At 52.0% G+C, this 11,660-nt stretch overlaps 1 long non-coding RNA gene across 1 annotated transcript; it reads right to left on the reverse strand.

Moving 5' to 3' along the window:
* Positions 1–963: 963 nt before the first annotated feature.
* On the reverse strand, positions 964–10,131 carry LOC311420674. Its single transcript, XR_014684463.1, has 4 exons — positions 10,075–10,131; positions 9,489–9,614; positions 8,564–8,754; positions 964–2,615 (listed from the first exon to the last, which is right to left on the reverse strand). It is a non-coding gene; the product is annotated as an uncharacterized lncRNA (long non-coding RNA).
* Between the last annotated feature and the right edge of the window lie 1,529 nt (positions 10,132–11,660).

Below are 11,660 nucleotides of genomic sequence, written 5' to 3' on the forward strand. Positions count from 1 at the left end.
AGAAAAGGGATGTAACCTCCATCCTTCTCCTAGCCCTTTGCTTTGTCCTGCAACAGTACTTTAATAGTAATTGTGATGGGGGCAGCACAGCAGATACACCCTAAATCTCTGCAAACTGTGGTTTCAAACTGAGGAATGATTTTACTGTAACTAGAGGAAATATTTGTGATTGCTATAATATATTACAGTGTTTTATTGAATTTTCTGGAAAATATACACGGCTTTGATACTAATTACAAGCAGTCTTGACAGAGAGTAAATATGGGATCTGATTATTTTTATTTTTTAAGTTATCTTAATGCACTGCAAGTTCTTCCCAAATCACAAAATGTACTGGAGGCACTGCATACTACTGAATTATACTTGGTTTCATTCTGAGGGTACAAAGGGAAAGTAAGACGTCAGATATTGTATGAAAAAGTTTCAGAACACAAGGTCATTTTAATTCGGACTTTTTTTTTTTTTTTTTTTTTTGAGGGACTATCTGTTCTAAGCTTTGATATTTTGTTCAGAAGGGTCATTTCTTTTAAGCCTTTGTCATTAAAGAAGGCTTGTTCTTTAAAGTGTTCTATCAAAGAGTGCAAGAAATTGCAAGTTACTGAAACTAAAATGCATGATCAATTTTAAGTCTGCCAACTAAAGCCTGCTTAAAATTAGATGTGCTCTTGTACTGGTGGCTTCTTTGATAAAGCCGGTGGAAGATATGCAGTTGGTCAATTCAAACCAAGAAAAGAAGATAATTAAATAAAACTTTTCCTCCCTAAATTAGAAATTATGTTTTGTGAAACAGCATTGAAGGATGTGAATAAGGATCTGATCCTGTGAAAAATTAACTTGTGTGAGAGAAAGTAAATGAACACATGTGTGTTGTATTTGGGAGCAGTTTGTAACACTTCTACATAGCAATTATGCAGCTCTCTTTCATGGTATTTGTAATAGTATAAATAAGTCAAGCCTCTAGCCAAAATATAATTTATTTACCATTTGCTACCATGAGATGATCTCTGCTTCATTTACAAACAAACATGATAACAGAAAAGAGTGAAGACCTTGCATCGTGCACTTGCTTTGCAGTCCACGAGCAAAGCGGCTCAGATCTCTGATCTAGGCCTTATCCCTTGAATCCTTCCTGTTGGTTACAGGTCATTATGTGCTGTGCTTCCTTTGCTAGCCAAGCCAATGCTGAAGTTAAGTTTGTCCAGTTTTGCCCAAAGGCTTCAAGTAAATCAGTGAAATTCTGGACCTAGAATCCACAAGAAGTATCAAAGTGATCCTGAGCTGAAACTAAGAGCTATGTAATAGTGACTTTGTCTCTCCCCCTGTATCCAATAGTGATGAGAACTCCTGGAGGTTGCAGGACATATTTAGTGCAATTTAATTGATTTATTCTTTAAAATACAAATGTGAAGTAAAAGAGTTTTGAAAACAGTGGATATTCAAGTAACCCCCACTCTTTTTCTTGTGGTAGGTTTCTTTTTTCTTTCCTCCCCTCCACTGCTAATTTAACAGCAGTTTATTTTAATAATACAGATGTCATATAAAACGCACAAGGGTGGGGTTCCATGTGTTCTTATGCATACACCAAACATCTCTGTGCCTTGTGGTGTCCAGGAGCCTCCAGTGAAGAACATCAGGTGTTGTAAAGCGAGTCAGTATGGTTCCTGTACTCTGTGGCGGCCCCAGGTGTATCCCATTCCCTCTGCTTCGCTATCAGGCACAGCACGTGTGCATATTCCAAGTAGCTTTGCTCTAAAGCTGTTGTAGATCAGAGGCGAAGTTTATTCCAGGCAGAGCCTGTGGCAGTCCGTATGGCTTGAGGGGTAGCACCCACCCCGTAAGGTGCAATACTGAAGCAGTCACTGACCTACTGGCTTCCTTTTAAAAAACAATGAAGATGTCTGTTACGGAGTTTGTCTGAAACGGCCTGTGGCTTCACAGCTGACCGCTCTTCTTCCAGAGAAAGTATTTTAGCAAGGGATTCCTCAGAAATGGCTCTTTCTCTTTAAATTCAGAGCCAACCTAAATCTCGGTGACTTCGCATGCAGCCAGGCACTCATCTGCATCTGAGGGTGGTGGGAAGCCAGACCTAAGAAGGCTAATGACTCCATATGGATTTCATGAGCACTCAGAGCCTGAATGTTTGTAAGGCTGTGTTTAATTGTGCTCAGGAATGATATTACGTCTTCTGAGACTTATCGACACTTGCTTGTCATCTTGTTTGCTCATCGCTGTTGGATGAGGTCACTGGCTGACTAATTTCAGCGTAGATTTGGATCTATAGCAAAAACCCTGATTTTAATCAACTCTTCCTCCCCTCTCCTTCATCCTCCCAGGGCCGCGGGGGATGAAATGTTGCTCGTCCTGGGCTCCTCAGTGAGGTACCAGGGGCCAGGAGCAGGCGTTGGTGCTGGCGCCATGTCAGGCTGCCTCGTGCGGCCTGCTGCTGGAAGGGGCTGAGGTTCCTCTTGGTAACACTTGGCTGGATGAAACCTCGACAGTGCGAGCTCAGAACTTTGCAGGCTGAGCAGACAGACGCCTCCCCTCTTGCTTTTCCCCATTTGCTTTCTTCGAGTGAAATTCAGAGCTGGATGATCTGAGCAGAGTAGGAGCTGGGCCTGTGTGAAGACGTGTTGGTAAAATGGAGTGAGGAAACGTGAGTTGTATTTCTTCATTTCTCTGCTTAATGAAGATTTTTAGCCTGTTTGTACAAGATTTTCAGCTCGCTGACCTGCCCCAAAGCTGCTAAAACTGGGTACTTAATACAAAACCCAGGCATTCAGGGACCTGGAAAATCGTTTTAAGTCCAGACTAGCACTGTACAAAATGTAAATAGCTCTCAAAAGTCCATAGCTATTTCAGCAAAATACCATCTTTTGGGTGCTCTGAGCACCCGAAAGGGTGAGTCACACCAGCACATTTACCCAGCCCACGGTGTATTTATGGCACTAAAAACCTGTTTAGCAGATGATTTAGCCGCTGGGCACCCAGGCCTCACTGAGGGCACAGATCCGGAGCAGACCAGACACTCAAAGGCTCCATTTACCGTTAATTACTGCTCCTAATATAGTTGTCTATTAGAGCTGAAATTGTCAGTGACCTGTGCTGTGGAGATCATTTTTTTGGTTGTTTTTTTTCTTCTTTTTTCTGTTTTTCTTCAGAGCAGCATGGACACTACAGTTAGAGGTGGTTATGGAAAAATTGCTCGAAGTCCTAACATTAGGTTGTTTCAATTTATCCACACTCTCTATATATTTCAAATGGAAGTGGAAATAACACAAAATCTAGTGCTTTGCACTTGAAATAATTGGAGAAACATCTTCCATTTTATTAGATGTTAGGTCAGCAAAGGCAATTTGCTCTGACAGAGCAAAATCACTCACCAGGGCCTGTAATTCTCCGTAAAGCAGGAGGGAAGAAAACCTGCCACCCACTAGGAGACAGAGTCCTGCAGAGCTAATGGCTTAATGGTAGCTGAAGTTGCCAAAATATTAAACGAAAAGCCCCACCCAGCTTTCCATGTAATGAGGTGATAAAACCGTCAACAAAGGGGACTCAGCCCTGGCTCCAAAGGAGAGGCCCTGGCCCTCCTCAGGTGAGTCTCTGCCTGTCCTTAAGGCATTTTTTTTTTCAAGGTGGTGGTGCCAGGAGGTGACAGCCACGGAGCTGTGAGATTTGTGAGGGAGAAAAGGTTTGGGATAGTCAGGGAGGGAGCCTGCCCCTGCCAGAAGTCACCTGGCCCCTTCCCCCAAAATTATTCTGAAATTTCAACCTTTCTTCACTGATTGCTGCACAGCACCTGGAAAAAACAAATGATTCAACCATTTTTTATTTTTTTTTAATAACCCATAGGATTGATCGGTTTGTGGAGAAAAGGAATGCAACATTTTTAATACATCTGTCTCATAGCTAAAGCGATAGAGAAACTACACAGGCAGGTTTTGGTCAAAGCGACAGCCAGAATGCGAGTCCCACTGCCTACTTGGCCTCTCTCAGAAGGATGTGCAGGCACTTTTGAATTGTGCGCCATAGGCAAGTCTCCATTTTCTTCCCTGACTTCGTAATAGAGATCCAATTTTGTCACTGTATTTGCTGTCTTCTTGTTTAAACTTTTCCTGCCTTTACAGCTAGGAAGCTGGGCCCAGTCCAAACCCTTTAAACTCAAACTTTCAGGAGACTGCGGCTGGCTGTAGCCCAAGCCCTGTAAGCTCACTCTGGAGGACCACCTATGTTACTGCCATCTCCTGCAAAGGTTACAGCAGGGGGTTGGTGCTGCTCCTTTCAGGAAATCCTGGGATCAGCAGCATCGAGCTGGTGTGGGTTTGGGGACCTGGAGCTGCACGAGTGCTGAAGGAAGGGTGCTGTTTGTGGCTGCATCTGAACGAGCACAAAGCAAGCAGCGAGACACATCTGCCATGACAGAGTGGGCCTGCTGGGCTCACATCTGGCCAGCTGGTCCCCTTCCTGGGGCTCGTGTCACACAACCCATTCATATCACCTTCCTTTCGCTGTAGCATTTAGTGTAGAGAGAGGTCCTTCAGCCTCCTGTGGGGCTTCATGAGTTGCGTTTCCCCCAGCTCGCTCCTGAGCAAGGAGCAGTGGGACACACAGCTTCCCACCCAGATCCAGCTTCAATCTCCTGAAAGTTTATCTGTGAGTTTAAAGGGTTTGGACGAGGCCCAGTTTCCTTCCTGTAAAAGCAGGAGAAATTTAAATGAGAGGGCAGCAAACACGTGGACCCCCTTCCTGCAGCAGTGAGGGTGCAGAGCAGCCGACCATGGAGCATCTCCTACAGCTTCGTTCCCACAACTCGAGGTTCATCCCCAATGCAGGCGGTGGCTCTGGTGCTGCTTCACCAGGCCTTTGGCATGGCTCTTCCTGCCAGCATTATGGGTGCCATAAACCACTCCGCTGGGCGGTTGTGCTATGGTTTGAAATATAAATACAGGGTGTAATAAAAAAATAACCAGGCACCTGCAGACCAGCTCCGGTTACAACGAGGCCCAGCTGCTGCCCCACACCCTGTCCCAACAGCAGTGGGGCTGAGTGCTTGGGCACATCTCTGCCTTCTTTCGTGCAGGTAGAGCAGCTTCCCATGCGGCATGGGTCTGTGATTGCTGCGACGTACGATGTACTATGTTGTGATGTTGGTTGGAATCGAGGTATTTACACTTTCCATGAGTCTAATATGGGTCGCAGCGTACTTTCTTTCACATATTTAAGGCTGGGGGTTGATCCTTCCTCTCTGGGCAACGCTAAGGCGTGTTTCAGGCTTTGTTCTAGGGGTGAGCCCTCTTCGCTGCAACGAGCAGTGCGAAGTTGGCCTGTGAGCCTGAGCATCGTGCAGGATGCGGCCTGCTGCTGTCTTGGCCCGATGCCACCGTGACAGATGGGCCTGAGCGCCCGGGGCCCCGCGTGAACGCCAGGGCTGCAGCGCCCGGTCCCCAGCAGGGAACGCCCGCGTGGCCCTGCCAGGCCAAGCAGCGCCTTCTTTCTTCACTTGTTTCGTTTTTTGTTTTGTTTTTAATTTTACTCAGTGCTGCTTTCACCCTCCCTGCACCTTGTCCCTTGCCTGTAACACTGCTACGTCATTCCAAAAACCTGATCATGTAAGATGCGTTGGTTGGGGCTGTCTGAAAATGCGTGCAAAGTCTGCAATTATCACTCACAATTTTTTGTGAGGAAAGAAGTTTATTAAAACTACTTTTATTTATTTATTAAACTTCCTTATTAGGAATAATGTTCCTAAATTAACTTTTAATTGTTAGCAAGCTGGTGAAGGACAACTCTGTAAAGCGCACCTCTCGCAAGCACAGCCTCAGAGCCACACACAGACAGGTCGGCCGGGGAGAAGAGCAGGAGAAACATCTCCCCTGCTCACCTGGGGCACGAGGGCTGCCTTGGCTGAGCACTGAGGCTACAGCACGGCTGGAATCACCCTCAGTGGAGCCCTGGGGCTCCCTGGAGGCTCCTGCAGATGTCTGGGGCCCGGAGGTCGCAGCCTTTGCCCTTGCACACAGCCCGGCTTTGCAGCAGGAGCCCTTGCAGCGCCGTGCTGCTCGCTGGGCAGGCCGCTGCAGCCTTGCCCTGCCGCAGTATGCATTTGAAGCTGTGTTTTCAAAACAGCTCTAGGTTTTGATGCTTGCTTTGATTTGACTGCCCTGAGGGCTCTCTGATTGAGACTCTTCACAACCTAATGTTCTCTAAGAAACCCAACCACCCTCGGTAATTAACCACGTGCAATTATGGGTGGTTTTATTTGTATCCTGACCTGCCATCTGGGCTGGGTTTGTCATGCTGGAAGACGAGAGAAGAGCTTGGGGATGGGTCTGAATCCTCCTCCGGGTCCAGGCTGTGTCTGAACACCACCCAGGTGGGATTCTGGGGGGCTCTGGCTGCGGCTGAGCATGGCACTGCCCCAGCATCATGGGGGTACAGAGCAGAGGGCGAGGGGGTTGCACCCCAGCCTGGTTCCCGTTTTACACCTGCGGCCACACCTTGCTTTCAGCCTTCCTTGCCCAGGGCAGATGCAGGCTGCATCCTGGTAGCATCTCTCTTCAGGCACTCAGCATCTGCAGTTTTTCCTGCCCATGCTTCCAACGAACAGCCGTAGCTGTGCCGAGACGCAGCGTTACAGGGTGCACGTGGGGGCTGATGTATGCACAGCACCTCCGCTTCCTCGGTGTGCCTGAGGTGCAGATGAAAGCCGAGCTGGCAGTCGCTCCCCGCGATGCAAATCGCGCTGTGCAGTGGCGGCCCCGCGGAGGTGTGCCATGTTCAGCCGCGGTTACGTGAGACGCTGCTGCCAAACCAGGCTTCCCTCCGTGTGTGGCTTGACAGAACATTGTGTTTAACCTCACAGGAGAGGGGATAAAATGTGATTCTCTGTCAGGACTGCAAATCCGTGTTTCTGTCTGCACCTAAACTCTAGCTCCCGGTCCTATCCGTGCCTCTTTCCATCGTGTAGCCAGGTGGGATGTTTTCAAAGGGACCTGTGTGACACAGGAGCCTGAAGTCCTGGTCCTTTCAGCCTGAACTAGGTTCCCAGCTCAAGTGGCAGCTTTGAATTTATGTGCCTAAGGCATTTAAACACTTAGCACAATGCCTCCGGGTCCCTAACAGAACGCCCTCGCAGGGCCTTGCCCATCCTCACGGCCCACATCTGCTCGCACCCAGATGTTGCCCCAGCTACAAGCAGGCTCCGCTCACTACCGAGCGTTACATACGTGCTCGGAGCGTTTTGTCGAGCCCTGCGTGGGGATTAATGTGTCCCAGGACTCGCAGCGCAGCATCTCTGAAAGAAGTCCAAGGCGAGCACATCCCCAGCACACGGCTCTCCCAGATGGAGGCCGGGAACGGAGTCCCAGCTCCATCCCGTGAGGTCCTTGTAAGGAAAAGCTCGAATGCTGATGGTCTCTAGCACAGATCCCCAACGTAACGGGGCCGTAATGAACAACAGCCCTGTGGTTGCACGGCACCTTCCCCCCGAGGTTCTCAAAGCGCTTTACAAGCCCGCTCCCCTCCGACGTGTGATGCTCTGTCCAAGAGCCCCGTCTTGATAGATTATCTCCTCGGGGTGGATTTGTGGCACGGAAGATTTGTTGCTCGTGCTTTGACACGTCTGGTGGAGAAATCAGATCTGCGCTTCCGCCGGGTGCCAAGAGGCACAAGCTGCTCACGGCCTCTTCCAGAGCTCGCAACGCTTTGTCGGCGGCTCTTTATTGCCGGCCCTAAACCCGGCCCCGTTCAGACACGGCACAAAAGCACCCATGGTGGATAAGGCGATCTATCGGGGCTCACCCTGGCAGATCGTTGGTGCCCCAGAGAAGTTTCAGAGCCAGGCACAGCTCTGGCTGCATCCTTCCCGAGGCCGTCGGGCTCCAGGGCCCCTCGGGGAGCAGCCCCCGCGGGAGCCGTGCTGGGCTGCGAGCGCAGCTGCCGTGGGGACAGCTGGGAGACGCGCGGCGCGGCCGGGCCCTCCATATGGATGCTCTTGACCTCCGAGGGCCTCCGAAACTCCATGTGGCTGCTGAGGACACCGCCAAGGGTCAGCCCCCTCCCTACACCCCTTCCCTCCCCGACAAAAGGGAGGGTTTGGGAACCGGGCGGCCGGGCCCAAGCGGCGGAGAGGTCTTTGGGGTGGGGGGTGGGATAGAAGAGCATTTTTCCAGGGGGCACGGCTTGGCAGATCGCTTGCAAAAATGAAGGGTGAGATGGGGCCAGCTCAGCACCCTCACAGCTCTGCGCGGTGCCCAGCACGGTGGGGCTGGAGGAGTGCACAGGGAGCGGCTGGGACGCGGCTGGAGGCCCTGCACAGCCAGGGAAGGGCTCGGGTGGGTAGCGGCGAGGCGCAGGGGTGGCTGCGAGCCCCCTCCCCATCCCCAGCAGCTTTGTTACCAGTGCTATTGTGGGGCCGGCGGAGCCAATCCCCGCCGGCCCCGATTCAAAGTCCAGGTGCCAACCAACTTGAACTCTCCAGCTCCCCGCCGTGAAGCAATTATTCCCTCAGACACACTCATTGTTCTCATTACACCATAAATTGTGAATGAATTAAACATGCACTTACCACTATGCACCGCAGCTGTCAAGGAAAATAACGCCCAAATATCGCGCGGGGCCGGATCCTGCTCCCGCTCCTCTCCCAGGAAGGTTGGCGGCTTGGAGAGGAGGCAGCATCCAAGCGAGCTGGAGCTGACGTTTTCTTTATCTCCAGGCCAGAGCTCTGTCCTCACCTAGAGCAGTGCTGGGCAGGACTATCTCCGTTGGGTTTGATGTTTTATTTGTTGGGTTTGGAGTGTTTTGGTTTGTTTTGTTTGTCTCTGGCCTCATGTCACTGTTTGCAGCGGAGGATGGGCCGGTGAGCTTTCGGAGATCCCTGTTTGCTTTGTGGCACAAAATCTCTCAAAGAGGACAAATTCCTGATCCCTGGAGCGCGGTGGGGATGGGACCGCTGGGAACCCCGGTGCCAGCAGCAGCCCCGTGTTGGCGTGGGGCCGCCCCTGCAGGCTGGTGGAGGATTGTACTGAATGTGCCCCAAAGCTGCAGGCTCCTGACTCCATCCCACGGCACTGTGTGTGCCCACCAGCCCAGCCTGGCCTCCAGCGATGAGCTTGGGCACCGCTCCTGAGGACCTGGGGCTCCCCAGCCGGCTCCAGGATGCCCCCCGAGCAGATTTCCCCCCACTCTGCTGCAGGGCACATCCCTGCGGGCTGAGGGTGGCCACATCCATCGGCGTTCCCGCACCAAAGGACTTGTCCCACTGCATGCTCTGGTACCTTGCCTTCAGACACAGCCCCCTGCCCACCGCAGCGGGACCCTCACCCACCAGAGCCCAGCTTTCCCAAGCCAAGCATGGGCTCCCATTTCTTTATCCCCTAATCTCTGCTCCGGGGCACGGAGCTCGGAGCGGCGGGGGCAATCTCCTGGCGTGTCGGCAGCCAAATTCCCCGATTGTCCCCGCTCTGCAGAGGGGACCTGGAAGGAGCGGCTACCTTGGGGGGACAGCGTCGGGATCCACCAGACGGGATTACAGACGGGGCTTTTCTTCCAAGTGCGGGAACGGGAAGTTTGTCTGCATTTCTGTCCCTGCGCCGCATCTCCAAGGAGGTTTTCACTTTCTAAGAAGGATGTTACCCACTGAGCTATTCATCGTAGTTAAATGAGAAAAGGGGTTAATAAAATACATGCTAGAAAAAAGAAAATAAGATTAGAGGGACTGATGTTTTGGCTGTGAGGCCTTCTGTGGGCTGCGGAGAGAGGGGGAAAAAAAAAAAAAGGAACAAGATTATTATTTTCTTTTCCCCAGCTCAAAGAACTTCATGGCCAGAATGGCACCGCTAATCCAATTTTCTTTCTAACAAGTATTTTATCAACACCTCTCTTCATCCCCCTCTCCTCCCTTCCCCAGTCCCCATGCTGACACATCGTGAGGTGCACTCAAAGCCAGCGTTTCAGCCGCTCGGTGCCTTTGCTCTGCGCTCGCAGGACTTGTACAGGACTCGGAGACCCCCGGCCCATCTCCCCCTCGCACACGCACGCCTGCGCACACACACGCCCGCGGTGCTGCTCTTTGGGCACCTGGTTTCTCTTGCCAACCACAGAGAAGCCTCTTTTCCAGGGAGCTCAGTGCCATTTGGCAGAGGATCAGATAGCAGCTCCACTGCGAGCAAACAGCCGTCTTTCCGAGGGAGTAAATATTTCGCAACGTGTTACTTCAGTGTTATTTATTACGAACATATTTTCCCTTTTATCCGGGGATTTGCCAACTCGCCAGAGTCCCGAAACCTCGCCGCGGCCTCGTGCAGCGCGGCTGCGCCTCTCCTCCTTGTCTCTCCAGCTGCTTTGGGAAGCTCCAAACCTGCGGGGGCTGTGCAGGGAGGAGGAGGTGTTGCAGGAGCCAGGGATTACCCCCTGCTCCTTTAAGCCCACGGGACACCCGGGAAGGGAGGCGTTAATTTGTAAGCGTTGCTGCTGGGTCGGGCATCAGAGTGGGACGAGTTGCAGTAGGACCCGTCTGCCCCAGCATGCACACGATGCACCATTTTGGGGGTGTTTTTGAGGCAGTATGTTGGAAGAATGGTAAAAGGCAGGGAGGGAGCCGCTCTCCTCCAGCCCTGCTGGTGGCTCAGCCTTGTCCTCGCCGCCCCTCGAGCTGGGATGGAGGCAGAAGCCAGCCTGGCTGCCCCATCTCCAGGGCCATCCCCTTATCTGCCTCCCCTCTTAATGGTGGAGGGAGAGAAAGGGAAGGTGCAGAGGATGAGTGGGTGTGGGGGGGAGACCCAGAAGAAGGCTGTTTGTCTTGGGTGGGGGAGAAAACACACTGAAGCCTTAATGGAAGCTGATTGAGTTTTGTTAGCCCGTGATTCCTGCCTGGCCCCGAGAACCTCTGGTGCCCCTGGGATGGGGAGAGCCTCCTGCAGCTCCAGGCACTGCCTGGCTCAGGGCTCCTCTGCATACCCCAGGGCTTCACGGCACCGTTTTCCCCTCTCCCAAGACTCAAGGGACCTGATCACCCCCTGCAAGATCCCCCTGGGCCTGGGGAAGGACCGTGTACATGACTTGTCCCCCTGCCAGCTCAGCAGCAGCTCTCAGGGCTGGGGGCACCAAAGTGGACCCCGGCTGGGTTACAGGAGCCCCCCGGGAGGAGAAATGCCTGGTGTGTTTCCTGGGGGCAGAGCAGTGCTTTGTGGAGGAACCAGGACCTTTTATAACAAACCCATCTATTTTTTTTAGGGTATTTGGCTCCGCTCTTTGATACAACAAGTTGGGAAAAAAAAATAATAATTCTCATACTGCACCCCCAGGACATCTCCATGCGCCACAGCCGGCCACGTCTCAACAGCCAGGGATGCTCCCGGAGCTGGGGTGTGCTCGCACCGTCCCGGGCAGAAGCTTTATTACAGAAGCAGAGAGAACTTGAAAGCGTTTCTTTCTTCCTTCATTACCTCCTTCCATTACCTCCGTCTTGCCTGAGTATCCAGGTGCTGATAATTGGCCAAACATCAGAGCAGCTGGAGCCGGTGCGAGCGCTGCCGAGCCCTGGCTGGCTGCTGAGCCCCACGGCCACGGCTGCTGCTCGTTTGCTTAGCCGGTAATTAACCCGGGCCAGGCGTCCTCCTGGTCCTCCTGGGCCGATGCATGAAAGGGCTCTGGAGGTAGGCGAG

Source organism: Aythya ferina (assembly GCF_964211825.1).
Source record: "Aythya ferina genome assembly, chromosome: 18".
In the NCBI taxonomy this organism is placed as follows: domain Eukaryota; kingdom Metazoa; phylum Chordata; class Aves; order Anseriformes; family Anatidae; genus Aythya; species Aythya ferina.